Source organism: Peromyscus californicus, unplaced genomic scaffold (assembly GCF_007827085.1).
Source record: "Peromyscus californicus insignis strain IS unplaced genomic scaffold, ASM782708v3 Scaffold_7__1_contigs__length_154581171, whole genome shotgun sequence".
NCBI classification, from domain to species: domain Eukaryota; kingdom Metazoa; phylum Chordata; class Mammalia; order Rodentia; family Cricetidae; genus Peromyscus; species Peromyscus californicus.
Genome location: NW_026294595.1, coordinates 77,245,576 through 77,270,701, shown reverse-complemented (window position 1 = coordinate 77,270,701; position 25,126 = coordinate 77,245,576). Strand labels below are relative to the sequence as shown.

The 25,126-nt window shown below is 40.0% G+C and overlaps 1 protein-coding gene across 1 annotated transcript in view; it reads left to right on the top strand.

Moving 5' to 3' along the window:
• Positions 1 to 25,126, top strand: part of Trim44 (tripartite motif containing 44) — a 117,221-nt gene that overhangs the window by 59,333 nt on the left and 32,762 nt on the right. The window lies entirely within an intron of this gene.

The window sequence follows — 25,126 nt, the reverse complement described above, 5'->3', positions numbered from 1 at the left end:
AGCATTGCCTTTCTAATGAAGTTGAACCCCAATGAGTATAAACATTTGTCTTCATGTGGAGTTAAGACTGTAACCCTTGGTGGACCACTGACTTCATCCTAGTAGAGTCTGAGCGGCTTCTAAAGAGACCAGAGCTCCTCAGAACCAGTGCCGGGTTCACTAATGGAGCTCCAGTCCTTCTTAAACCTAAACGAGCTGTCCAGGATTGCCCATGGAGCCAGTTTTTCACTCTGGCTTTATTTCTAACCAACGAATATAGTTCCTCTCTGCTCCTGTCTCAGGTGCTATTTGTTGTTTTTCCTGTCACTGTGATGAAATATGTCCTGACCAAAGCAGTTTACGAGAGAAAGGGTTCAAGGTACAATCCATTATGGTAGGGAAGTCAAGGCAATAGGAACTCGAAACAGCTGGTCACATTGCATCTGCAGCAGAAGAAAAGAGCAGTGAATGCTTGTGCTCACCCCACCTTTTCATTTTTATATTGTCTGAGATCCCAACTAGGGAATGGTGCCACTCATAGTGGGAAGGCCTTCCCATTGCACTTACCTGACCAAGATAGTGCCTTACAGTCATGCTCAGAAGCCAATCTAACCCAAATGATCCCTCCCAAGTTTACATAGAGGTTTGTCTAATAAGTAATTTTAGATCCTGTCAGCTTGACAGTTAAAGCTGATTACCACATTTTGAACTTCTCCCCCACTTTAAATGTATTGTTTGAGAATTTTATACAGGAATATAATGTGTTTTGACAGATCTACTCCCTACTTCCTCCTCTCCAACTTTTTCCATATTCCCACAGCCACTTTTACCTTCCAACTTCTTGTGTTCCTTTTAAACCCAGAGTCCATTTAGTGCTGCCAGTGTGTGCATGGGTGTAAGACCGTCCTGTGGAACATGGGCAACCTATCAAAAGTCACCGCCCAGAAGAAAATTGATGGCTTTCTTCCCCCATTGTTGCCATCAGTTGCCAATAGGTCCTCACCTAGGGGTGGGGCTTTGTGAGCCTCTCCCTCTTCCATTCTGGGATTTTTGGCTGGCTTGATTTCGTGCAGGCCTTGTGCATGCAGTCATAGGCACTGTGAGTTCATGTGTGTAGTGGGCTGTCATGTCCTGAAACACTGTTTTGCAGTAACCCTCCGCTAACTCTGGCTCTTAAAATCTTTCCACCCTATTCTCTAGTGATCCCCTGAGGCTTTTGCAGAGAAGGGCATATGATACAAATGTCCCATTTAGGGCTGAGCAGTCTGTGGTATCTTCTTAGTCTCTGTATATTGATCAATTGTAAGTCTTTATGTTAATCACTATTTACTGCAAAAAGAAGCTTCCCTGATAAAGGTTGAAAATATACTAATTTATGGCTATAAAGATAAATATTTAGGGAGCAGTTTAAAATAATGTCTGTTAAGCAGCCTACCCAGCTGTGGATTCTTGGTCCAGTTAACAGTAGAAGGCATGCATTCCATTTTGTGGATTGGGCCTTAAATCCAACCAGAAAAGTGCTCAGTTACTCCTGGATTATTGGTCCCACTATTCCCCATGGGCATGTCTTGTAAGATTTACAGCGAGTTAGATTATTGAGTACATCATTCCCCAGTAGCCTGTATGGTATCTTCACTACTGTGGAAGCTAGCCACTAGAGATGAAGCTTCTAGGTCAGTGCCAGCTCAATTTCTCTATGTCTACTGACTCAAATATGTGGTATCTTCAACAATAGGTCTTTCCATCAAATTCTGGAGAGTAACCAAGAACAATGCCAATAGCCTGTAATGTTTTGGGAGAGTCTATGGGACTCCACTGATCAATAGGAAGTAACCCATACTTGGCACTATTGAACCCCTTTCTTAAGATGTTCCAAATCATGTCCTGGATTTGCATCTTTTGGTACTTCCTACTCTTTAAAACTGTAGTTCTCGGCTTCCACTTTAGAACTACAGGAAAATAACTACCTCTGGTTTGCTGTTGTTCAAGCCAGAAGCATCATGCATTAAACCTGCAGAGCCTCAGAGAATCCCTTTAGATTCTACCTTAAAACATTTTCAGGAACAAGCTTGCTCTATATTATGGTTCCTTCCCTCACTAGCTCCTTCCCATTTTCTTATTCCTTTAAAATGTGTTTGTGGGAGCTGAAGAAATGGCTCAGCAGTTAGGAGAAATAATGGCTCCCACATGGCACCTCACAACCATCTGTAACTCTAATTCCAGGAGATCTGATGCCTTCTTCTAGCCTTTGTGGGTTCCTGTTCACATGGGATACACATAAATTCATGCAATCACTTAAATATAAAAATAAGGAAGTAAACATTAAAAATGTTTGTTTATGATCCTGCTGTAGCACAGGTACTGTGCTCCACACTGTTATACCCATAATGGTGACTAAGGCAGACATGGTAACTACTTTGGTGCATTTAGAGTCTAGATAGAAGAGGTGAGCTTGTAAAGCAGCAGTATGGAAGAAATGCTGTGGTAAGGGAAGTCCAAGCTGCTTGAGGAAAGGATTAAACCAGAAAAATAAGGAAGGAGGCGAAAGAAGGAAAGAAGAGAGAGTGAATGAATGTGAATGAATAAATCGAATGAATGGGAGTCCTAATAGAAAAGGGTATATATGGACAGAGATCTGGAAGATGAGAAGGCAGGCAAAGGATGAGCATGGATTAGTTGTTGTGGGTCGAGGAAAATTCTTATGTAAAAGCCCTAGACAAGAGAAAGTAGAAGATAAAAAGCACACTGTTGTAATTTTGGCCTTAGAAGCCTTTTTTGGGTATTTGCACTTTCCTGGCGTCAGTGGAAAGCCATTAAAGAATTTTAAACCATAGGCTGAGCATTTAGGAAGTAGAAGCAGAAGGGTCAACAGTTTGAGGCAAGCCTTGTTAGCCTGGGCTACATGAGATTCTTCCCAAAAAGAGCAGAAACAGCACTTTGAACAAAAATTGGCCTGAGCAGGTTTGTAGTTTAGATGTCTCTGCTTTGTTTTCAGAGTAGAAAATGGACTGGAGGCAATCATAAGTCTAGGTAAATTGACTAAATGATGTGGTTTTGTTTTGTGTTCTGCAACAAAATCCATGAGAGTGGGTGCTACATAAGGATATTGATTAGCTTATAGTTCTGAAGGTTGTAGGGGCCATGGCACCACAATCTGATTGACGCTGGTGAGGACCTCATTGTGCATGGCATCATAGTAGCTTGAATGTGTGCAGAAAAAAGGCTCACAGGTTTTGGGCTCTCATTTTCTTAGAACTAATCCAACTCCATAGGACTAAATTAATTCCTTCCCAGGGTGGTGCCTCAGTGGCCAAGTCACATTGCACTAGGCTTCACCCTTTAAAGGTACCTTACCTCTGGATATGGCCACGCTGGGGACAAATGTTCAGCATGTGAATCTCTCAAGGACAGAACATGTCTAAGCTTTAGCACTAGACTTGTAATGATATGGTTTGAACACCAAATTCTCCATGGCACCTCGCCCCTTTATTCTCTAGGTCTTGAAATCGAGGGCAGACACAGCCCTAGACTTTCTTTCCCCTGAAGAGAGTTCAAGCAAGACCATGCTAAGAGACAAGAGCTCAGCAGAAGTAATAGGAAGGTTCCATGGGGTAGCACATGGCTTTTCTATCCTGACAGAGCTTGACTCGGCTGAACTTTCCATTGTGTTATGGCCACATTCCAAAGTCACATTGATTAGGAGAGTAAAAGGATACATGCAGAGAAGTGAGAAACTAGTTTTCAAGTTTAACTGCAGATACCTTAGTGTCATTTTGATAAGGCATAAAGTTTCTTTACTAGTAACTAAGATGTCAAGCTCTCTCCCTCAAGCCAGGCTGCCATGGATGTCAGCAGAATTCTCTTGGACTAAGACTTGACAAAACCTTTTTCAGTATTGTGTGTACTTGAGAGCATGTTCTAAATTGGCAAAAAGAGGAAAGAGGATTCTTTTTGTTTGTTTGTTTGTTTTTGTTTTTCAAGACAGGGTTTCTCTGTGTAGCTTTGCACCTTTCCCAGGCTGGCCTCGAACTCACAGAGATCCACCTGCCTCTGCCTCCTGAGTGCTGGGATTAAAGGTGTGCGCCACCACCGCCCGGCGGGAAGAGGATTCTTATTTTCTTTTTAACCTTTAAATTCATGCTTATTGGTTCCATTCAACTTATTTGTGTTGAACTACCATTTGGCTCAATCTATTCCAATTAGTACTTCAGGGCAGATTGTCTTTGATCTAAAATTTCTTTCATTTATGATACACATTTTACCATTTCAACAAGCCAAAGAGAATTTTTTTCCAAAGTTTTCTGTGTTGCTGAGAGATTAAACAAGAGTTTGATGTGTAAAGGAAGAAGGAAGGAAAAGCAGGTCTCCCTGCGTAAAGAATGGCTAAGGAATGAATATGGAGACTAGGTCCCATATCCAGTCATCCTCTACTGAGGAAGGAACAAGAGAATCCTGTATCCTGTGGGATAGATTGTTCTTCCCTTCCACCAGCCGGAGTCCTCTTGCCTTCTTTCCTCGGGTTTTGACCTTCCAGGCTGTGTGATAAGATACAGCCAGATATTGTGCTTTTTTGTTTATGCCTGTTCTCTACCAAGTTTTACTGTATAGTTGTCTGGCAAATTAACAACAATAATAATTGTAGCTACCCTGCAATGAAGGTTTATTATGTCCAAAGTCCTTATTATATATCTTCATTTAACTTCATGCAAATCTTATGATATAATTATCCCATTTGTTAAATGAGGACATATTAATACATTCTCAGAGAGATCACAAGCTAATTAGTAAGTAGCAGAATTAGGAAGTGAGTCTGATCTGTTTTGGGGACTCATTTGGACTGTCTGCAGAAGGCAAACACAAGGCTGTGGTGGTATTGTGTTCCCCAAATATTGTGCACCCTAGTAAACTTATCTGGGGTCAGAGACAGAACAGCCACTAGATACAAAGGCTAGAAAATGGTGGCACTCACACCTTTAATCCTAGCACTCCAGAGGTAGAAATCCCTCTGGATCTCTGTGAGTTCAAGGCCACATTGGAAACGGCCAGGCATGGTGACACACGCCTTTAATCCCAGAAAGCGAGCCTTTAATCCCAGGGAGTGATGGTAGAAAGCAGAAAGGTTTATAAGGCGTGAGGACCAGAAACTAGAAGCATTTGGCCTGGCAGCATTTGGCTGGTTAAGCTTTCAGGCTTCTAGCAGCACAGTTCAGCTGAGAGCTATTTGGATATGAGGACACAGAGGTTTCCAGTCTGAGGAAACAAGACCAGCTGAGAAGTTGGCCAGGTGAGGTTAGATGTGGCTTGTTCTGTCTCTCTGACCATCCAGCATTTCACCCCAATAACTGGCCCCGGGTTTGATTTTGTTAATAAGACTCTTTAAGATTCGTGCTACACAAGGCTCTTTGTGACTTCAATGTGAAAACCAAGAGAATTCACACACAGTCCTTCGAGGATCGTTTCGGTCTAATTCCTCTAACTGGGGCATCATGATTCACTGATATGTAATTGCTGTGGCCTGTTTTCTGAAAATGATTTCTCTTGTCCTTAGCTCCTGTGCTTATCCAGGGATATCTATTTAATCCTCACAATGTCTCCTGAGCACCAGCACCAAGAGGATTCTCTAGGGAGCCAAGCAAGCCTTTGTTTGATGTCACAGGATAGTTGCCTATTGCTTGCTGTGTGTTAGCTAGTCCTCAGATCATGATACATAGCCATATGGCTGGCAAGGATCCTCAGAGGGTATGGTAGAGCAAAAGACTTAATACGTAGACCATGGATATTAACTACTATGGAGTCATCTTGTAAGAAGGTGTCTTTGAAGCCCAGAATGATTTTTTTTTTCTTCAAGCAAAAAAGCAATTTACACTTTTGGCTGCAATTTTCTGTCTTCTTTGTACTGTTATGGGAGATCTTGTGTTTACTGCCTCACAGATTGGCTTCTTCTCTACCCCTGCTGAAGCCTGCTGAGAAGTAATAGGTATTTGAGGAGAGAGGGTGGCAGTATGATCAGCTTGTGTGAAAGCAGTTGTTTTGTGGGAGTCAGCCAGAGGCAGAGAAAGACCCTTAAACTCTTGTGTTCAGAGGAAAAGGAGCAAGATCAGGATTAAATTTTGATTTGCTGTTGAGGTTTTCTGTGATTTTTCTTTTTAAACTAAGAGGAAAATGGCTTTTTAATAATATCAGCTATACAGGGAACTTCTGTAGAATTTTCATCTTCAAAGCTGGCTGTTATTCACGTTTAAAGCGCCTGCTGAGATCATTGTGAATGTGACCTGTGCTGATTGTGTGATCAAATAGGAAGCATGTTTGGAAAGAGTAAGAGCAAAAAGTATTAACTTTACCTCTCTTCTCTTCTTGTTTGTGCCTGTGACCGATGGTCACTTAACCTTGTATACTATTATTTCTCACTCCCTATCCTACCTTTACCAAGTTTGGGGTTTGTGTTAAGTCATTTTTCCATTGTGCAACAAAGTACCCAATAAGGGAAGAAAGTTACTTTTTCCTAACACACAGTTTCAGAGGCTTTAATCCATTGTCATGGGCTGTCTTGTCCTTGGACCTGTGACAAGCTAGTACATCATGGTAGACAGTAAAGGAAACTTCCTCTCTTGGTGCCTGGGAGAAAAAATTTAGAAGAGCCAGAATCTCAATAGCTCTTAATGGCACACTCCTATAACCTGGTTCTTCAGCAGACCTCACTTTCTAAGGATGTACTACCTCCCAGTAGTACCAGAGTTAGCAGCCAAGCCTCTATCTAGCACGTAGTCTTTGGGGAATATTTATTAATTTTAGTTGTGTGTGTTTTAATTAGTAATTTTAAAAATTGTAAATCACAGTTTTGTTTCTTTAGTAACAACAATGGTTAAGGAAGAGGAGGCCATTAATTCGTTTGGTTGTGGGGCAGGCATGGGAGTGGTAGGAGAGAGGACATAATGTAGTTATATTTTAATTAAATAAAAAAAATTACCCTGAAGGTTCATGCTATATATTCTACCTTCCCCAAATGAATAACCCTGTATTTTTCTGACTTCCTAGAGTATATTGAAATAAATGAATTAAGTCACTGATACACACGTTTCTTTTGTCCTCAGATTGCAGATTGATGGTTTGGTTGTTGCATTCTCTTCATCTTAGGAGGCTTGTCTGAAAGCTGAAGAAAGGGGCTCTGATATTTGTGCGTAGAATAGAAATTCCTGGGCTGCTTATTATGCAAAGTAAGGTTCCAACATTTAAGTTGGCTTTCAGCCTGGGAGTCTCTTAACTGACATTTCCATGGTATAGAACATGGGCTTCCTTTGTTTTCCCATGCTGAGTTGGGTTGTTTGTCTCTCCCTCTAGCCAGGTGGACAGTGAAACTATGCTGCGCATTGTGCTGCCTCTCTATACCAAATTAGCCTCCTTGCTAAAGTAATTGGTTTTCAGAAACTTGCCTGAGAGTCACAACTTTATTTTGTGCACGTGTATTAACCAGAGAATTCATTTGCAGCTGGAAATTTCACCTAAAATGCCTCTGACATGAATCTGCCTCCAAATGGAAATGCCATGTAGTTATAGCATATACTGTCCTATATCGCTGCCTACTTTTCAGGACTTCATAATGCTAAAGAAAAGGCTGGGTAAGAACAGGCTTGGCTTGTCCCCTTTCCTGCTGTAGCTCTTCTCTGTTGAACTTCTACCTGCTGCCCAGCATAGTAGTTATGATGCTGTGCGTGTTTCTACAATAGACTTGAAGGCTTATCAAAATGAGGCCCTCCATTGGGAGTTCTCTTAACTGACTTCTCCAACAGAAGAGATTGCAGAAGAATTCTTTCATTAATTTATCAAGCAAATTCTTAGATTGCCTATATTGTGCCCGGGCCTATCCTAGGCCTTGGGGATATAAGGACAAAGACTTTTTTTTCTTACATTTATAGAGGTCTCAAAGTCTAGTTTGAGAGAGCTAAATAAACAATTTTATTATCATATTTAATTGCAGTATAATAATCATTACGATATTTAAAGAAACATTAATGATTTACCAACTATGTATGTATTTTAAATATTTAGATAAATTAAATCGTGTATGATAGCCCTAATAACTGGTTTATATATTATCTTTATTTTTCATCTGAGATGAAAAAATGAGTCACAGAGAAGTTACACATTTATGAAATCATGTTGTTTTAAAAAATGGCAGTCAGCTTCCAAGCTCAAGTAGTTTGACCCCAGAGTGTAAGCTATACCATTGCATGATAGTAATCCTATAAAGTAAATCTATTGAGTGTAGTGTACTACCAACTCAAAGAATTCTTCTGGATCTTGGCAAATGGGTACAGCTAGGCATTTTCTAATGGAAAGAATAGGAAGGTCATCCAAGCAGAGAAACCAGCAAATATAAAGGCTCAGAGGTATACATATGCTGTGTGAGGACTATTGAATGACTGTATGACGGACTGCAGGAGGTAAGACTGGCGAGATGTAGAGTTGAGCTCTGGCCTGTGATGCTGTGCTGAGACATCAAAAGGTTTAGACATTTCCTGTTACACGTTACTTCTTGAAGCCAGGATTTCCTGTCCATCCTCTACTCACCCCTCATAATTTGTAGATTCTTTGTTTGGTTTTTTTTTTTTGGTTTTTCGAGACAGGGTTTCTCTGTGTAGCTTTGAGCCTCTCCTGGAACTCACTTGGTAGCCCAGGCTGGCCTCGAACTCACAGAGATCCGCCTGGCTCTGCCTCCCGAGTGCTGGGATTAAAGGCGTGCGCCACCACCGCCCGGCTTCTTTGTTTGTTTTTAATGCCTCTTTCTCCATCAATATATGACACATGGGCCAATGAGATGGCTCATCTAGTAACAGGGCTTGCCAGCAAGCATAATGAGTCCTGAATTCAATTCTAGAGACTCACATGACAGAAGTGAAGAACTAACTTCCACAACTTTTCATCTGACCTCCACATGCGTGCTCTGGTATATAATTACCCACATAAATACACACGAAATAAACATGTAATTTTTAAAATCTGATATCCAATAATATATAACAAACACCACAAAACAGAAAGCATTCTTTTTGTATCTGTTATATGGAAAAATAAGAAGTTGAGATAAAACATTTATAGAAGGACTTCATTTGATTTGCATTCTATTTATATTCCTATTTTCACAGTTCCTACCTTCCTCTAATTTAAAACCAAGTTTGGAAAATAGTTATTTAATTCCTTTCAAATTAATGGAGAAAGGCAATCTTAACGTACCAACATTTTCCAAATGGAGGGCATAGATCTTTTACTTAAAAACTAGTCAAAGAAATTGATGTGAAAGGATGCTATGTTGATGCTCAGTTAGAACTGATGCTAAGGAGTTTGTCTATGGCCCCACTCTTTTTCTTGTTTGTCTTCCTAGCCATTTGGCTTGGCCCTTAGCAGAATAAGTTTTAGGAGTCAGAACTCTAGCATCTTTTTAAAGAATAACTATATTTAATGACCTTGTTATGTCCCGCACAGCAGAATTGTTCGTTGTGTCTTTTTTATTGTGCAAGAAACCTGCTAGTTAGTCTCAAGTGCCTTCTTGCTTCTTCCCAATGAGAGACAGGCAAGAGATAACAGCATATTTCCCTACCCTCTAAGGGTACTTTTTTTGGGGGGGGTGGAGGGAGGTGGGGCAATGGAAACTTTCACTAGGCATTTATATCACATGCTGGGAACAAATACTACTGGGTTTTGTTTAGTTTTTCTTCCTTTCTTTATCCCATTATTTTTTGAGTTGGTATGATCTGTAGAGTCACTAAATAGAAGTTTCCTCAACATTAGAACTATAAGGAAGTGATTTCAAAGTTTTAAGAAAGACAAAACTGAATAATAGTGTGTGGTATCTCAAATGGTGAGATCTTTTACCGTGAACCAAAAAGTACTTGTTTAGACATCTTAAACATGAGTGGTTATAGGATCATGAAAGAAATGCTTTCTTATTCATAAGCGGGGGATTCAGGGAAGAAAAACACTTTCTTATATAAACACCCCACTCACCCAAGTCCTCAGTACCACTACCAGTTCTCTGTAGGTTGCAATGTGGTTGTAAAATGAAAAGCATTTTGTTTCCTTGGTGACTACCCGTCTTCTTACACTCTGGTTCCATCACTTCTATTTAAAGGAAAGTGAGATTGAACATGAGAAAAACAGTACAGAGAGGGAGGAGCTGACAAAATTTCAAGGAAGCCAGGCAGGGAAAGTAGCACAACTCAGCATTTCTCTGCTCTGGCTGTTAGATGCATCTTGATCTGGATGCTGTGGGGGCAATGTGGCATTTTATCTGACTAAAGGTACTGTCACTCAGACAAGTATAAAGTGACAAAGATGGCAGCTTTGTCCTGTCTTTAAGCATTGTCCAGAATTGATAGTTAACCAGCAACAACAGTGAGACTTCTGAACAGTGAACATTGAGTAGGAGGTAGACCTATAGACTCTTAGAACTTTTAAAGCATCTCTTATAGTTATACCCACCACCCTTATGGATATGGTGGAATAGATACTATAAGAAGTTGAGTGATTGACCTATGGTCATATAGTTAGCAAGTAATATTGCTACGATTAAAAGAACCCAGATCTAGCAAGCTTAAAATTCTCCATGTTTAGCGTTTATACTGCAGTGCCTTTGTCAGGAAACAGAAGATCTAGATCTTATAACTTGTTGGCTGAGAATTAGTAAAGCTGATGGGCAGTATTGTAAAAGTCAACAGGGATTCAGCACTTCATCAGAATTTTCCATTTCTTTGTCAAATACAAATGGGCAGTTTGAAAAAAAAAAGTTGAGATTAGGCTTGCCAAGAAAGTACCTGAAGGAGAATAAACAGGAACTTCAGTCCGTAGACAGGTAAACATTAGTTTACCCCCTGGCTTTTGTAGAGCCAGCAACTGCCATTGCCTCTTTTGAAAGAGCCTCTGTTCACCCAGTGGCAGGTGCAGGCCAACTGTTGCCATGACAACTGCAGGAGAAGCAAGCAGTTTAATTCCAGAACTGATAATTAACTAGGGGGGTGGAGTGGGGGTGGGGAACGAATTGGGGTGATAATTGTTGTCAGAGAGAAAACTTAGCAATTACTGGCAAGCTGCATATATGCAAAGGCCAGGCACAGATGCTCCAACCCAGCGTGCCCTAACATTCAGCATTCATTCCCTTTGCTTGGGAATTTTGATAAACTAAAATGAAGGGTCAAGTTCCCCCAGCCAACTAGGTCTCTTTAAGGAACATGAGGAAAGAAGAATGTTACGTTGGTTATGAAAAGAAACTCAGGGGAGCATATGAATGAGTACCTCAGTGATACTACCCAGCCAGAAGCAATTCAGAAGTACCGTTAAATCTGAAAGATGGGACCCACAAAACATGCTTCTTAGGAGTTTCAGCCTCTGTGGTTGGGAAGGGGAGACAGTTTTCTAGAAAGTAAAAGACTTGTAGAAGTAATCAACTTAGGTACTTGATCGTGGCTTTATTTTATCAGTTCTTTTGAAGCTGTATTGATGAAAGTACCCCATTACACACAAGAAACCAGTATCTGTCTTGTTTAACCATACAACCTAGGAAGAAGACAATATTATTATCCTTATAGAGATCCAGAAATGTTGAGGACTTAAAGCAAGTCAGAGAACTTGTAGGTCCTTGTACTGAATCTTATTGTCCTATTAAGTTTACTTATACCATTCTGTTGGAGATCATGGTCCCAATCTAAAAAAAACAACAAACCAGAAAAGAAAAAAAAAAAACTATTTTCTTTTGTGTGTGTGTGCCTATGTGTACACGTGTGGATTTCAGGAGTTGACATCGAGCATCCTCCTCTATCATTCTCCTTATTTTTTTAAACTTCTAATTTTTTTATTTATTTTTAAAAAGAGGAACAATAATGTTTATTGTGTGTTGCAGTTATATACATTAGCCCCATGAAAAGACAAACACTCAGACTCGGGCATTCTGACATTGAAAGTCTTTCCTTAAGAAATTAATAAGTTCCCTGTCACTAGAGTACATCATTTCTACCCTTTCTACTCTTTCCTCGACCTCCTTCCATCTGCCCCCTCTCAAATTCATGACCTCTTCCCTAATTACTACTGTTACATATGTGTGTATGCTCATACATGTATGTGCATGTGTTTAGGGAGGACCATTTAGGATTAGATAACCTATCACGGGACTCATCTCTGGAGAAAAGGAGGACCATTTAGGATTGGATAACCTATCATGGGGCTCATCTCTGGAGAAAGCTGATTCTCTTTCAGCAGCCATTGCCTATAGCTCTTCATCAAGGAGGGAGCAGTAGGAATTTCCTCCATCCATGTTGGCATGTCCACTGCTGTTGTCATTATGAAGGTCATGTTTAAGCAATCATGTTTTTGAGATTTCATGGATGCAGCTTTCCTGTCATATCTAAAGATACTAGCTCACAACAGGCATTGTGGCCCTCTGGCTCGTAGAATCTTTCTCTCCCCCCCTCGACATTATTCCTTGAGACTTAGGTGTAGGGGTTGCATTGTAGTTGTACCAGTTGGGATTGGGCACGCCACAGCCACTTGTTCTCTACAGTTTGACCAGTTGTAGATCTCTGTTAAGAGTCTGTATCTGCTACAGAAAGAAGTTTCTTTGATGAGGGCTCATTGCTACATTTATCTATGGGTGTAAGCATTTACAATACAATTAGAGATTGTACTGGTTTAGGAAAACCCTGGGTTTAATCTCCAGCACCACAGAAACAGGGGATAATCCAGCACTGGGAAAGTGGAGACAGCAAGAACAGAAATCCAAGTTCATCTTAGCCTCTGCTCCACAGGGAGTTATAAGCCAGCATGGGCTCCATGGACCCTTGTCTCAGAAAGAATAAGAGGAAGCAAAGGAGGAAGGAAAAAAGGAAAAGAGAAGTATGAGAGGGAAGACAGAGACAGAGAAAAGAATGGTAACATTTAAGTCCTTATATTCTGGAATTTCAAGTATGGGTTTAGGAATGTAAATAGTATGTAATTTTTAAAGGACATTTTTTAGGAGGCCTGTTTGTCCTTCTTTTAATATCTATTATAGAAGACAAAACTTTCTCAGTCCTTCTGACTGGATGGAAAATGTGGAGCATGGAGTGATAACCATGACTGAAAACTGAACTTACCCACAATTTTCCAGAACTTTCAAAATCTAGTAAGTTATTGTGTGTGTGAAACAATATCAGAATTTAGGAGTTCAGTTAACTCAATAATTATGCTGGAAAATGTAATTTTCCTCTATAATAAGGGATTATTTCAAAGAGATAACATTGATGTGCTAATCATCAACAAAAACAGTGTAACCTTGCTTTTGAATGTGATAAGGGTCATGGTCTGAAAGGCCATCAGAATAGTTCTCAATCCTTTGTTCAAAATAATAACTTAAGCACTGTCTGAAAGTATAGGATGGAAACTGAAATAATTAAAGCTAGAATAAAGTTGTGACTGTCATCTAAAATCTTGGTGAGCCGGTTATCATATTTTTCTTTATCAGGCTGTTTAACAACTTTTATCAAATATCTACCCTGTACCACACAGTGCTATCGAGGCATTGGATCTTGGTAGAAAATAAAACCACACACAATCCTTGTATGTTTTTTATTAGCCTATGGTCGTCTCCAAATTTTATTTCTTCTGTTGGCTCAAAACTCTGCAAGCCTAAAGAATCATTAGACAGTCGGGTGCTGGTGTGGTACACCTTTAATCCCAGCACTTGGGAGGCAGAGGCAGGCAGATCTCAGTGAGTTTGAGGCCAGCCTGGTCTACAAAGTGAGTTCTAGGACAGCCAGGACTATTACACAGAGAAACTCTGTCTTGAAAAACAAAACATAAAAATCAGACTACTGAAAAGACCTATGTCACATGCATGTATAAGTAGAAATTCTCCAGCACAGGGCTTCCCAAGTGTGTGAGATGACCATGAATTGGGTTGTTAACTTCACCTTCTAAACTTGGTTCCATAGTTTAGTGTTAAGTTTGACAAATGCTATAGTAATAAATAGTAATAAAAACAGCTTGGTATTGGCATAAAAACCAACACATGGACCAATGGAATTGAATTGAAGACCCTGACATTAACCCCACACTTATTAACACCTAATTTTTGACAAAGAAGCCAAAACTGTACAATGGAAAAAAGAAAGCATCTTCAACAAATGGTGCTGGCATAACTGAATATCAACATGTAGAAGATTGCAAATAGATCCGTATCTGTCGCCATGCACAAAACTCTCAGTCCAAGTCAAGTCAAAGAACTCAATATAAAACCAGTTACCACGAACCTGATAGACGAGAAAGTAGGAAGTAGTCTTGAAAGCAATGGCACAAGAGACTAACTCTTAAATATAATACCAGTAGCATAGGCACTGAAAGCAACAATTAATAAATGGGACCTCCTAAAACTGAGAAGCTTCTGTAAGTCAAAGGACAAGGTAAATAAGACAAAACAACAGCTTACAGAATGGGGAAAGATCTTCACCAACCCCACATCTGACAGAGGGCTGATCTCCAAAATATATAAAGAATTCAAGAAACTAGACATCAAAATAACAAACATTCCAATTAAAAAATGGGCCACAGAGCTAAACAGAGAATTCTCAATAGAAGAATCTTAAATGGCCAAAAGACATTTAAGGAATTCCTCAAAATCCTTAGTCATCAAGGAAATGCAAATCAAAACAACTCTGAGATACCATCTTACACCTGTCAGAGTGGCTAAGATCAAAAAACACGGATGACAGTTTATGTTGGAGAGGATGTGGAGCAGGGGGATCACTCCTCCACTGTTGGTGGGAGTGCAAACTTGTACACCCACTTTGGAAATCACTATGGTGGTTTCTCAGAAAATTGGGAATCAATCTTCCTCAAGACTCAGCTATACCACTCTTGGGCATATACCCAAAGAATGCTCAATCATACCACAAGGACACATGCTCAACTATGTTCATAGCAGCATTATTCGTAATAGCCAAAACCTGGAAACAACCTAGATGCCCCTCAACTGAAGAATGGATTAAGACAATGTTGTACATATACACAGTGGAGTACTACTCAGTAGTAAAAAAACAATGACATCATGAAATTTGCAGGCAAATGGATGGAACTAGAAAATACCAAGCTGAGTGAGGTAACCCAAACTCAGAAGGACAAACATGTCATGTGCTCACTCATAAGTGGATACTAGATGTAACGGAAAGGATAACCCACAGTTCTAGAGAAGGACCCAAAGAGGGATACATGGATTGCCCTGGAAAGGGGGAAATAGATGAGATCTCCATGAGTGGATGAGGTGGGGGCAATGGAGGTAAGGGATGAGGGATGAGAACTAAGGGAACAGATAGTCGAGCTGGAATAGGGATGAAGTGGGAGAGCAGTGAAAGAGATACCATGATAGAGGGAGACATCATGGGGATAGGGAGAAATCGGGTACTAGGGAAGTTCCCAGGAATCCACAAGGATGACCCCAGCTTAGACTACTAGCAATAGTGGAGAGGGTGCTTGAGCTGGCTTACCCCAGTAATCAGATTGGTGAATACCCTAATTGTTATCATACAGCCTTTCTCCAGTAACTGATGGAAGCAGATGCAGAGATCCACAGCCAAATACCAGACTGAGCTCCAGGGGTCCAGTCGAAGAGAGAGAAGAACAAGGGGGCATCAAGATCATGATGGGGAAACCTACAGAGACAACCAAACCAAACTAGTGGGAACTCAAGACCTTTAGACTAACACCTGTGGAGCCTCCATAGGACTAGACTAGGCCCTCTGCATAAGCAAGACAGTTGTGTAGCTTGATCTGCTTAAGGGGCTCCCTGGCAGTAGGATCAGGATTCATCCCTTGTGCATGAGCTGTCTTTTTGGAGCCCACTACCTATGGTCGGACACCTTGCACAGCCTTGCAGGGGGAAGGGCTTGGACCTTCCTCTATTGAATGTACCAGGCTTTGCTGACTCCCCATGGAAGGCCTTACCTTCTTGTAGGAGGGAATTGGGGGGTGGGGAGGAGGGAAGAGGGGAATCTGTGATTGGTATGTAAAATGAATAAAACATTTCTTAATAAAAAAAAAGATAATTTCTTTCTACCACAATTGAAATGTAAATATCAAGTATATAGATAGTGAAGCTACTGTACATTCCTGGGGAATGGAGACCTAGGAATATCTGCTGAGTTTTTTTAATCACTTGAAAATTTTTTTTAAAGACAAGAACAATTAATTTCTATAATTTTATCTAAAAATGTCATAAATAGGATTTGTGTTTTCTTCGTTATAATTAACACTGTAATCCCTTTTCTTCTACTTGCTTATTTAATTTTTGGTGTTATGAGGTAGTAACTTGCACTATAATAGCCCCAATTGGCCTCAAACTCAGGATCATTCTGCCATAGCCTCCCAAATGCTAGGAGTATCTCGCCATACTTGGCCTCCGCTCTTTTTTGACAGTAGCAGCACGGCGGTGCTACTGAATCCCAAATATTTTAGCATGTTGACTAGCACAAAGGAATTCAGATCTTGGTGAAATCAGTGAATTCATGAGTTTGGCAAAACAATTGCTAAATATAAAGCAATGTTCAGCTGTGATTTTTTTTTTCAGTTTAAAGTTGGTATTTAAATTGGCTCATCCTTTGGTCCCATATTAGTGTCCTTGTACATCTAGCAGATATCAAGGGTGTCTCACATTGACAGGATCCAAGAAAAGAAGTATTTTACAAATTATCAAATACTGCATCTGATGAATAGTCATTGCGTTTGTTTGTTTTTCACTAAGGGTTATAGAAATACTCACCATTCAGTGTGTTGGAAATTTCTCTAATGTGACTAGGCTTCAGTGACAAATAGATTTTACACCAAGATCTCAGTTTTCTGATTTGCAGGCCAACAGACAGAACAGTGAGACCAGAAGGCCTGCAGTAGAATTTGCCTGCCTTTCATCTGTCATATATAGAGGCATTAGTAGTTACTCTGTATATTAAGGATTAAGATAATACACATGAAAGGTTGTGTATAGGAAAAACCATCAGAAACAATATTCTATACCCTTTAAAAATGTAAAGTGCTAAACAGATGAAATAAGATTGAATGATGACAGGTCAAGTCTTTTTGACATGGTATTTGTGAAGACATAATTATATTGACTACCTAAGATTCAAAGGTAGCTCATTTAAACAAGCATTTACCAGAACTAGCAAAGGAGGAAGCAAGGAAACTGATCTTGATACATTGCTTATACAATTTATATTACATCTTGTAGTTGGTTTTGTTTTTGCTCTTTGGGGGCCCACCACCCAGCTCCCAAATAAATAGAGACTTATTCTTACTTGTGAATGCTCAGCCTCAGCTTGTCTTATTTCTAGCCAGCTTTTCTAACTTAAATTATCCCTTTTCTCTTTAACTATGTTTTGCCTCTGGGTTTTTAATCTTTCTTTTTTTTCTGTATATCTTTCTTTCCTTCTTACTCTGTGGCTGGCCGGGTGGCTGGCCCCTGGCTTCCTCCTCTCCTCCTTTACTCACTCCTCACTCTTCTCCCTGGATTTCTCCTCCTATTTATTCTCCCTGCATGCCAGCCCCACCTATCCTTTCTCCTGCCTAGCTATTGACTGTTCAGCTCTTTATTAGACCAACCAGGTGCTTTAGGCAGGCCAAATAATACAGCTTTACAGAGTTATACAAATGTAACATAAATTAATGCAACACATCTTTACATCATTAAATATTTCACAGCATAAACAAATGTAACACATCTTCAACTAATATTCCACAACATGTCATTTCCTTCTGATGTCAGTCATGAAAGGTGGTTTTGCTGCCTGTATATTAGGTAGGTGATTAAATTGAGTGAGAGTGTCTTGTCCAAGGTTACTCAGCGGAGCTACAAGTGTTAAGAAGACTTACAAGGAGGGCCTTCTTGTTTTGTATTTCATGTCTTTGTTCTCAGAACTGGGTTTATTCAAAACAAGACCCTGTTTTCTTCTCTTTGCCAAATGCTTTTATCCTTGACTCTGCTTTCTTAGGAAATGGTAACACCCTGTCTCAGGGTAGGAGTCATTCTCATCATTCCTTTTCTCTGCATCTCACATCTACTTACTAGACAAACCCTGACAGATTTATCTTAAAGTGTATGTCAAATCCAAAAACTTCTCACCCCCTCCAGGTTTCCAGCCTGGTCCGGACTACAGAATTTCTCTCCAAGGATTCTGCTGCTGTTGCCACTCTTACTTCCCTTCCCTTCCATCTCCACTTCTCATCCCATTCTTGACATACAAGGTAGAGGAAACTGTCCAGATGATAAGAAGAGCTTGTAGCTCTTGATTTATTAGTATACCAGGCCCAGCTTTGCTTTAGAATTTCCCAGGAGAAATGGACTGTAAAGTCACAAACTGACACTGCTCACTGCTTCGCCCTCATGTTGGCCACTTATCTCACTGAACAATTTAAACCACACTCACTTCTTACTCTTCTTCAACAGATAAGGACATCTTTCCTATATCGTGACCTTTGTGCTCTTGGTGTCCTGTAACACGAATTGCTAAACGGTCTTATTAATTAAAAAAAAAAAAAAAACCTGGTGCCAGATATTGGGGTGAAAACTGAAAGATCAGAGAATCAGAACTACAGCCAACCTCACCTTGACAACTCCTCAGACTGAAAGCCTCTCTTTCAAGAGAGCAAGTATTCCTATTTCCCCTGACTAAAAGCTTCTGAGTCTTCCTCCCCCTCCCCTGGGTCTCAATTGAACTGCTGCTAAAAAGTTTCTAGTTCCTGGTCCTCACGCCTTATATACCTTTCTGCTTCCTGCCATCACTTCCTGGAATTAAAGGCATGTGTCCTTCCCAAGCAAAGGCATGAGATCTCAAATCCTGGGATTAAAGGTGTGTGCCGCCACTGCCTGGCTCTGTTTCCAGTGTGGCCTTGAACTCACAGAGATCTCTACCTCCCGAGTGATAGGATTAAGGGTGTGTGCTACCACTGTCTGGCCTCTTTGTCTAACCTAGTGACTGGCTCTGCCCTCTGATCCCCAGGTAAGTTTTATTTGTTAGAGCACAAATAAAACATCACCACAGTGTCCTGTTTCAGGGTTTCAGGTTCTGTCTGCCTGAATTGTCATCCTTAGATGTTCATGTGGTGTGTTCACTTACTTTATCCAGGCCTCCCGAGATATTACTTATTAGGAACTTTATTCCTTAACCTGCTTTGCTTTCCTATAAAGACCTGTTGCCACATGAAAATGTTTTCCTTCTTGGTCAGGAAGGACTTGATATGAAGTTGTGGTTGTTTTTTGTTTTTGTTTTTTTTTTTTTAATTGGCTTTTCCACCAGTGTGCTGTAGAACATAATAGCCACTCATTAAAGGTTTGAATGAATAATAGCTTTGCAAGTAGTAGTGAGAACTTTGGTTTGGACTAGGAAGACATTAAGTTCATTTGCTTACAATCTGTTGCCATGTGTAGGCTATATCCCCTCAGCTATTATTAATGAATCTGCTTCTTTGTCTGCAAACTGTAGGTAGCAAGGTGCTAGCAATTAGGAGTGAATAATTAAATGAATAACTGTATGAGGTTTGGGGAAGTAGTAAGATGCTCTAGATATGGAAGAAAAAACCTTGATGTGACTCAGCCTGTACTCCCTTTAGAAAGCATTGTAAGGGAAAATCACCCAAATCTATTTCTTCAGTATCACTCTGCTCAGTACTACCAGGAACTGGCAGGGGTTCTGCTTAGACAGTGTCAGAATCAAAGCTTAAGGCCTAGATTCATCCTTAGAGTCAGACCTTAAGAACAACTGCCTCCATCATGTGGTTGGTATCCAAATGGTTGGCAGAAATACTTATGTATCCTAATTATTGCTAAAATCCAAGTATATTAAAGCAGCTAGGGCTGTTCACTTAGGCAGGACTGCCAATGATGATAGGAAAGTATGTTCTTTGTTCAGGAAAGTTCTAGATTGTGCTTACATAAACAAATAATACTACCATTATTCAAATGAGATCTATCCTGTTGCTGTTTGGAAAGAAAGATATGAGCTCATGTAGCTACCAAACTGACTTGAAGAAACTGCCCTTCCTGTTGTAAGCACCTTGTGCCCCATGTTAGTAGAAATCCCTTCAGAGACTTAGGCCCTTTGCCATCTTCTTTGGTGGCTTTAATAGATTCAGTCTCCCCTTTCTTCATACCTTATCTAAAAAGCCACCTGCTTATTCTTTGATGTGGATACTTGTGTGGATATTTTGTTTGTGTTCTGACAAATAAAGCCTGCCTGGAGATCAGGGGGCAGAGCTAGTCACTAGTTAACCATAGAGGCCAGGCAGTGGTGGCACACATTTAATCCCAGCACTTGGGAGGAGGAAGCAGGAAGATCAGGAGTTCAAGGCCACCCTGGTCTACATGAGATTGAACCAGTCTAAAAGAGAAAAAGAGCCAGGCAATGGTAGTGCATGCCTTTGATCCCAGCACATGGGAGGATCATGCCTTTAATCCCAGCACTAGGAAGGTGGAGACAGGGTCTCAGGCCCCTATTCGGTCTGAGGATTCGTAGAGGTAACAAATCTCTAATGTCTGCTCTGCTTCTCTGATCTTTCAGCTTTTACCCTAGTATCTGACCCTAGGTTTTTATTAATAAGACTAATTAGGATCACACTTCAGGTACTTGTTTAGAAACATTTCTTTCTCAGTAGAAACTGATGGATAATTGAGTACAAGTTCTGGCTTCTGTGTGTTTTGTGATTCTGGTAGCATAGATTTTTGGAGCAATGAAGTTCTCTCTCCAAGCAAGTAAGACCTGATCATAAATGAGCTATTATTTACACTACACAAGGATAAAGGGTTGATTTCTTCATGAAGTGGAAGGGCTGGACTGTTCAAAGAGCCTTCCCTGCTACTGCTTCTCCTGTCAGGTTGCTGGGCAGAGAGAGGTTGGGGAAGAGCTGTGGCCTGCTTCTGGAGTATTGCCTGATAGTGAAAGAGCAGAGGTCAGGTTGTAGAAGAGGCTCCATAAAGGAGATGTGGCTCTGAGGCTTAAGGCTGAAAGAGCTGTGCCTGTATATCTGTATCTTTGTCCTTTAGGGTTTTTTTCCATTAAATTAATTTTTCCACAACAAAAACAAATAAAAATCCATGATAGAATTAGAACTAGAAACATTTAGGATAAGTACATAAAATGTATTCAATACTGAAAATATAAAATTTAATGTGTTCCACAGCTTCTGTTTTAAATGCCTATTCTAATTGTATGTAAGTTCATTAAGTTGTATAATCTTTAGGGCTGGTTAATCCTGAAGTATGGTTTTTTACTTATTTCTAAGATTTTTAAATAATTAAGTAAAAAATTAACTTAGTTGAAAACATATTTCATTTTCACTATCATACATACGGATAATCTATAATACTGCTTTTATGCCATGTTTAAGTTGTATATAGTGGAATGTAAGACCTTAATATCTTAATAAGTTGGTGTCCACCATTACCCATTTAAATACATGTAAACTATTCAAATTTTGTATTGTTCCTTTTTCCTGCCACTGCATTTGTGTCACATTTTCCTCACAAAACTTTATCCTAATAATTGTGAAAGTCAAAAAATTATTTCCTAAATATGTAATTTCTTCCTGAACTGAGTCAAATTACAGGCACTAATTTTTGTTGTTTTGTCTTTTTTTTTTTTTTTTTTCCAGAGCTGAGGACCGAACCCAGGGCCTTGCGCTTGCTAGGCAAGCGCTCTACCACTGAGCTAAATCCCCAACCCCGGCACTAATTTTTTATCAAAATAACCATTAGTGAAATAGAACATTAAGTTCCTTTGGCAGTAGTAATTAGTAAGATTATAACAGAGTCTATTCATTGGGTATCTAATGAGTGCCAAGAAGTTTACCTATGAAGACTTGATTAGGTCCTAAGACTTTGTATTAGATATAATTTTTTCTTTTTATTGGTTTTTACTAATTTTTGGTGGTTGTGTCAAAGAAAAGCATGATAGTATTATTTTAATTGAAGGGAAGTTATTGTATGTAAAGAGGAAAAGAATCATCTTAGCTTCCTTACATGACTCAAAAAAGATCATTCTGGATCTATTATAACATTGATGACCAATGGCCGTGATGCCTGATTCTTACTCTGGAGCTCTGCTGTTAGGAGACTTGGCTGTCATTCATTTTACCCATACATCCCTATCTTTCCTTCACGGTTGGACTTGGTTGCCTCTTTAGTTCATTTTTTCACTTGGAGCTTTTACCTCTATTGTTTACTTACCTGGTGTGTCACACCCTCTGTGTGATACACAAACTCCTGAGTGCTAGCCTTAGACCTTTTGGCTTTTCTTTCTGCATGTGTAAGTAGATCTGTTTAACTACATGAGCACTTCTTGCCATGGCCCTGATGGAAAAATCACTGGGAAGGACTCCTGAGTCCATGGCTGTTTCTTAGAAAATGGTAGCCGTGGTCATTACAGCAGCAATAAGGAGAAGCATGGAGTTAAATGTAGACCATGGGCCTGAGGAGTAATCCTGGCTGTGGCATTATTTAGTTAAGTAAATTCGGAAAGTTCTTGAAATTCTTCAGGTCTAAGTTTAAACATTTAGAAAATGAGAATTCTGAATTTGATGTGACCCTAAAGATTCCCCCCCCCCCCCATGGTCTCTGCTTCTGGAGATGACAGACATTATAATAGAAGTGGTGCTCCTGGGAAGGAAGGTTAATTTTGAAAACAAAAGATGTTACTAACAGCTTTATTTTGTATTTGTTTGAGTACACTGGGGTTTGGCCTCCCTTTTCGACTTTGCTCAGCTTTTCCCCTCACTCTCTCCTGGGCTATGTTATGAATCCAAAAAGGAGACAGAATGGTTTTTCATTTCCAAGGTCAGATCTTTGGAAACATACAAAGCCATGAAGTCATGAATTAATGTAGCCTTCTGTGCAACATTTCTCCAGCATCTTTTGATATCCTGGGGTCATTATATGCTCCCACCAGTGTATTTTGCAGTATCATAACATCTTCACAAATGTCAGCCTGGAAGTCTGGAGAGAAACCTTATTTTTCCCTGCTGCCACATCTCTACAGAATCCGAAACGTGTGCCAAGTCTTCCTCCTTCTGAAGGGCATGCTTCTGTCTTTCTTCTCTCCTTTGTTTGGTGCTTCTCTTTAGAAAAGAAGCAACTTCTGATTAGTGAGAATTCAACATTCACCTGACTCCTCTTCCTCACTGTATGGGGCCCATGTCTTAACAATCCCAGCACTAAAAAGATAGCATGGCATCTTTACTTGAGTCATCTAAGTCAAGCAAAGTTGTCCTTCCTTGCTTTTGTCCCTACTGTGTAAAAAGAGATTAGGAAGAAATTGCCTCTATTAGACACAGGTAAGTTTTTGTTTTGGCTTCTCTCTCAGTGATAAATCAGTACTTCACACCTGTTACTAGAGGTGACTTTGATGTAGTAGGAGAGGTGTCGAAAAGCTTCTACTATAGCTTCAGATACTAGACCATCTGAGTCATCACTGTATTTTTGGGTTTCCATTGACTGTACCTGGATTACATTAGCTCCTTAAGCTTCACCCCTTCCTGTTTGAATTGGCAAATAAAGTGACTAAGTGAGTTCTTTTAGCATTATACCACAGTTTGTATTGGCTTCCTCTCCACACTGTAGAATCTAACAGGATAAATAAAAACCTTAGTTTCTTTTTAGCCATCTACCCTTTCAGTTGTTCTCATGTCTCTTGTTTGTTGTTGTGTTAGTCAGCAGCCATTTAATGATAAGAAGCAGAAACGCCCCCTAAGCTAGTTCAGATAGCACAGGGTGAGGTGAAGAATATGGAAAAGTGGTATTCATTTAGCACGATCCAATTCAAGAAGTGTAGTTGTTTTTTTTTTTTTTACTCTTTGGGGACCCACCACCCAACTCCCAAATAAATACATAGAGACTTATTCTTACTTAATGAATGCCCCCATCCTTAGCTTGTCTTGTTTCTAGCCAGCTTTTCTAACTTAAATTATCCCTTTTCTCTTTAACTACGGTTTGCCTCTGGGCTGTTACCTTTCTTTATTCTGTATATCTTTCTTTCCTTCTTACTCTGTGGCTGGCCGGGTGGCTGGCCCCTGGCTTCCTCCTCTCCTCCTTTACTCATTCCTCACTCTTCTCCCTGAATTTGTCCTCCTATTTATTCTCCCTGCATGCCAGCCCCACCTATCCTTTCTCCTGCCTAGCTATTGACTGTTCAGCTCTTTATTAGACCAACCAGGTGCTTTAGGCAGGCCAAATAATACAGCTTTACAGAGTTATACAAATGTAACGTAAATTAATGCAACACATCTTTACATCATTAGCAAATACCCCACAGCATAAACGAATGTAACACATCTTAAACTAAAATATTCCACAACAAGGAAGTGTTTGTGTTTGGTAGAGACAGTGGACACTGGTTAGAACTAGAGCGTTTTCTCAGTTTCCTTCTTTACTTTCTTCTTTTACCCACTTTATTGTCCTCCCCATAGAACAGCCTTCTCTGTTTCCTTGTGTTTCTCATCTTCCCTTGTAATTTCAAATTGTCCAAGTATCATTTTGGCCTCAGCTCCACAGGAATTCTTTGATGCAGGATTCACCATTGCCTTACCACTGTCTTCAGAGAAAGCCCAGTAAAACCATTTGTCTTTTGGTTAACTTTTCCTGAGATAGATGGTCATAGCCAGTTCAGGACACTATAGTTAAATGGGCCTTTCCTTCCTGAGATAGGTTGGGGCATTGGGAAAGGTCAGCAAATTACATGATATTCTGCTCTGCTGTGATACAGAGCCTGTCAAAGGTATACAGTCTAGATAAAGTTTATATTTTCTTCAAATCCATACTGTTTCCCAATAGCTAGATAACAGAGTAGCCCCCTAATTGCCCACATTCAGTGTCCATCCCAGAATAAATTACTTTGTGGGGGCACACCCAGCATTTCACAGATAATCAGAGCAATGACCATTAACTTAACATATGGCTTCTTCTCCATTTTCTTGTTTACTGTTGCCTCTTACAGGCTAAGTATATGAGGAAAAGAGTGAATTTGGAGTCAACTGATTATTTATTCTCTTATTCCTTCAGTGACAGGACTTTTTCAGTGACAGGAAAAAGTCCCTGTTTCTTGGGAGCCCTGTTCCCTAATAACCAACACAGGACTGATTCATGCCTCAGTGG